Source organism: Haplochromis burtoni, unplaced genomic scaffold (assembly GCF_018398535.1).
Source record: "Haplochromis burtoni strain Fernald_Lab_line unplaced genomic scaffold, NCSU_Asbu1 Contig_177, whole genome shotgun sequence".
Taxonomy (NCBI): Eukaryota; Metazoa; Chordata; class Actinopteri; order Cichliformes; family Cichlidae; genus Haplochromis; species Haplochromis burtoni.
Genome location: NW_024582538.1, coordinates 1,145,101 through 1,150,035, shown reverse-complemented (window position 1 = coordinate 1,150,035; position 4,935 = coordinate 1,145,101). Strand labels below are relative to the sequence as shown.

Genomic DNA, 4,935 nt, shown 5'->3' with positions numbered 1-4,935 from the left:
CACACACACACAGCATTATTAATTAATAATCAATTACTATGATTAATATTTATGACTTTAACAGCTGATTCAGTAATTTTGTGTTAGTAATGTAAACTAAAAAATGCGAGTCTTAACGAAACATAAAATCAATAAAACCAACTCGACTGCAGGGTTAATTTTGTGCTCAACGGAAGGTGGTCGCCTTTAGAAAGCAGGAAAAGTGGTTGGAAAATATCACCTGGCTCGCTCGTACGTCGATTTGAACAGTTGGACTACATTTCCCGTTGAGCTGAGGCGCTTCAGCTGTCGCCTGAACATGACGTCACGACACTTTTAAAAGCCGCTCGTTTTCTTCGTCACATCCTCTTTCCGTTGCTCTTCTCGCTTTGAGGTATGTTGAGTTTATTCCCCGCTAACAGGATCCAATTTAATCTGTTAATTTAACCGGTCATCCACTCTTACTGATCACTAATTGTTTTCATTTTCACAGAAACCTCTCCACACGATGAGAGCCAAGGTGAGGTAACAATCCAATATCGGTATTTCAGCTGTTTGTGTCCTCTTCCCGCGCCAGCTAATACTGCTAGCTCCTTCCTTAAGCTCTTCGTGTTTATATCATTAAATATACCCTGCTACCCAGCTCATTAAAATATTAATAGAATTTTAAGTGATAACAGGGCATTAGCTACATATAGTAGTATAAATGCTAATACTACTAGAAGCTTTGCTTTGGGGCATCTCGTAATGTTAGCACCGTAGCTCGCTGAGCCCAGGCAGCCATGCGTGTTTGAAAACTGAGATCTGCATGCAGCGTGACAAACGCCACTGAAATGCTTTTTAGTACAAACATGTACTGCATGTTCTGAGGCCCTGTAACTGTCTGCATCACAGTAAGCATGTTCAAGTAGTGGCGCAAATGTGGTCTTGATGTACTCTTAATGACTGTGCTTTTTCTCCCTTTTTTCAGTGGAGGAAGAAGCGTATGCGCAGGTAAGCATCATGATAAACGAAGAAAATGTCTTTGTCAGCCCCCTAATCCAAGCTGCTTAAATTTAGGCTAGACAGCTAGACAACACAAGTGTTTAGGCTTTGGAAAAGTTAGGTTTATAAGGAAGGAAGTCTTTGTTTTTTTGTTTTTTAAATTTAGTGGATATCATTGAGCTTTAACTGTAAAGTATGTTAGGTTGGGCTTGTTCAAACGTTGACAATTGTTTGCCCCTAGGTTTCAATTGGATGCAGGGAAAATTATATCTACTGAAAATGACCTGGGTTATATAGTTCCTGAGCAGCATTACTCCAATAACTGAAATTCAGTTTTCAGCCAAGTTTGTACAGTGTCAGTGTTTAATTTAAAGATGTACAGGTTTGTAACTGAGGGAACACTGTTAAAAAGCTTTACAAAATGAATGAATAAATGAATACATGTCAATGTAATCACAAACTCGCTTTGTTTAGGTGGTGATAAAAATCATTAAATAGAAAACACTCAATCTCTATAACTAGTATTACTGAATTATAGTTTAACAATTTTCGTTACTATCTTAGTCCTTGTGCTATTGAGTGTTTTACTGACCGCTGCTGTTGATTTCCAACAGGCTGAAGCGTAAAAGGAGAAAGATGAGGCAGAGGTCAAAGTAAGCCCCCCCTCCTGCCTGCCAGCTGTGATCACGTCTGAGCCTCTCCAGGTGACTGACATGCGGACGAAGGGGGATTGCTCGGCGGTTCCATCAACGAAATTAAAGGCCTAAACCCCCGATTTCAGATGACCACGCTTTTCACGGAGCCTGCTGTGACGGTCTGACTGGAAGATGGTGAAGATGCTGGAGAAGAACATGACTGCAGCTGCGTTGTTCATGGACCATAATGCATCTTGTTTCTGTACAATTGTTTGTGGTGTTTTGAACAATAAATGAACACTGTTAAATTACCACCAGTTGAAACCTCTTGATTTTTGTTGTAAAGTAAGGCTAGGTTGACTTACTTGTACTTGAAATGAATTACACCACAGGTGTCGAACTCGAGGCCTCAAGGGCCGGTGTCCTACAGTGTTGTGTCCTTGATCCAACACAGCTGATTCAAATGGCTAAATTACCGCAACATGTTGCAGTTGTCTAGAAGCCTGGTAATGAACTAGTCATTTCATTCAGGTGTGTTGACTCAGGGTGTTATCTAAAACCTCCAGGACACTGGCCCTCGAGGCCTGGAGTTCGACACTACTGAATTAGTGTGGGTTTTATCAGGGCTGTCACTCATGTCGTTTGAAGTGATGGCTAACTGCATGCAGGGAGTGTTAAATGTTAATGTGTTAGCTGGATGAAAAGAATTGGAGGCAAATGTAAATGCAGGTGATTTATCCAAGTGCCTTTGAGGAAAAATTGCTTTTGATCTGAAATCAAAAAGGTTAGTCTTTCAGTTGGAAGAGAACTTAAAGTACATGTTGTGTTTAAAAGCAGAGGTCAAGATTGACTCCTGTGTGAACTGCTAAAGGTCAGCTGTGACACAGAATCCTGGTGACAGTGTTTTTAGTTCAGTCAAGTTGTAAATTGCATCTTGCTGATGAAATGCTGCTATTCAGGGCCATCCCACAACAACAGTCATTCATTTCCATTATTTTTCATCTCCATTTTCAACCATTCTGATTTTTTGTTTTTAGCCCAATGACATAATGCAAAATCTGCTACATAGTTGCTCATTAGAAATAAACTTGTGTGAATGAAAAGATCAAGTATGGACATGTTATTAAAGTTAATAAAATTTCATACTATTAAATTTCTTGCAAAATGTATGAAATGTAGTTAGCGGCCCTCTACACTCCACCTCAGCGGGCTTGACCACCATGTACATTGCGAGAGCAAAGAGCATAACTGAGATGGTACAGCCTGTTATTATACCTTTCCTGAGGCGATGCCAGTCTGAAGTCACTGACCCAGAAGTGACCCTCAGTCTGAAATTGCCATAATAATCCAAGATCAGGTGCTTGATCTTGCTTGGAACATGGTGGAGGTGTAGAGCACGCCCGATCAGCTCGTGTGGGATAGACCCACAGGCATTGGTCAGGTCCAGCCACAAAACAGCTAGGTCGCCCTTGTTCTTGTGGGCTCCTCTTATAAGGTGTGTACGTCAGTGTGCTCTAGGCAACCAGGCCCAATTCTACTTTTTCTGCATAATCATCATACAAAATGTAATCAAATGGAAAAGTCTCTTTTTAAAACTTGTTTTATTAGTTTTAACCTTTTAACTTTATGCATCAAGCAAAAATTTAATTATATGCAACATTCTCTGACTGGAAGAAATTTGTTTAACATTTAAACTTATTTTCTGCACATTCCAGCACATAAAATATTTTTTTGTGTGTGTGTTTACACTCACTCTTTCAAATAGATGCAAGTAAAACACAGCAGAAAATAAATATTGCACCTGTAAAGCAGGAGTGGGGTAGGCAGGGGTTTGCTCTGGTGCAGGTGTGCCGCAGTGGTCAGTGGAAGAATCCGCGAGTTTCTCTGTGAGTTTCCCATTACGTGGTAGCGCACTTGGTGCTTGCTTGGAAGTTTAGGGGTTTTTTTTTCGCTGTAAAAAGAAGTTGTCTTCCCACGCACAACGGATACTAATGTTTTTGTCACTTTTTATGGAATCAAACTTAAAGTAAGGTCAGTACTTCCACGCTTTAAACGCTGCACGCTCATACTCTCCCGCACTCGATATGTGATCCATTGTTTATCTGCACACAGCTGTTGTCACGAACGTAGCACTCGCTTACGTCTCTGTCATGAGACATTCTCACAAAAAAAAATCACGATTTTAGTAACGCAATAACACAGCGTTCCTACGAGAAAGTAACAGTAATCTAATTACCGTTTTTGCAATAGTAATCCCTTACTTGTTACCTGAAAAAAGTAATCAGATTACGCGTTACTGCCCATCTCTAGTCCTGACTCTCAACAATCTTAGTTCTCAGACTGGAAATCAAATGTATGATTAAAACATAAGTTTAACTTATAAATACATGTTCATACTTTTATTTTACAATCAGAGAGAAAGAAAAAGAGAAGGGAAAGGTGCAGGTCAGACAGAAAGGTGACAGGCTCAGGTTTTATACACTAGTACAAAAATAGCACAAGGAGTATTTCCTGTTTTTATTAGTGTTTGTTTTATTAGGGGTACTAAATAAGATGGGAGCTAAATTTAAGTATAAAGTGGTTAAGTTTGTACACTGGCCAAATGTCTGGGTCCTGTGAATAAACTACTATTCTTTTACCTTAACAAGTGAACTGTCTCCTTGTTTCTTCTTAAAATAAATATGGCTCAACACCACCAACAGAATCAGCTAAGGCAGCAAAATAACCGAACTAACATTAACATTAGTGTAATCGATCGTGCTGTTTGTGCGGGGCTGTAAAAGTGATTTTAAGCTCAGTGTCAAGGTCCTCCTGTCCTCCACAGCTGTCTGCTAAGGTTTATGCAGCATTCACACCCTTTTTACATGTTTCAGCTTGTTCTGATTGTGGATATTCTGGCATTAGTTATCCATAAAATCATAATGTCTTTTTAATGTTAAAGTCGATCTTTGAACGACGTGCATCATAAAGTAAAAGCTTTAAAAGCAAGTGGAACCTGCATTAAGTACTAACCAACATCACTAATGTCACATAACTTTGCTGACATGCAGCCAAATTGAACTTTTTCATGATCTTTGTCATTGGAACATTTGTATCGCTGCACAAATAAGTGAGATAAAACCCAGTACTTACTTTTAAAATTTTACTTTTTGGCTGTCGCGTTTGAGCCATTTTTAAAAAATAGTATTTATTTGTTATTTCTAATTTCCTTTTTTAATTTGTTTCCTTTTTTTTATGCTTTTGCTGCGTTTATTCTGCTTTCGTTTGGCCCCTCGGGGCCACCGTAGTAATGGCATTTCAACAGTGTGCATTATGTAGCGATGTCGCCGGGGGGGCG

The 4,935-nt window shown here is 39.4% G+C and overlaps 1 long non-coding RNA gene across 1 annotated transcript; it reads left to right on the top strand.

Annotated features, from left to right (window-relative positions):
* Positions 1-289: 289 nt before the first annotated feature.
* Positions 290-1,912, top strand: LOC102310417. Its single transcript, XR_317149.3, has 4 exons — positions 290-373; positions 473-499; positions 950-972; positions 1,578-1,912. It is a non-coding gene; the product is annotated as an uncharacterized LOC102310417 (long non-coding RNA).
* Positions 1,913-4,935: the final 3,023 nt, after the last annotated feature.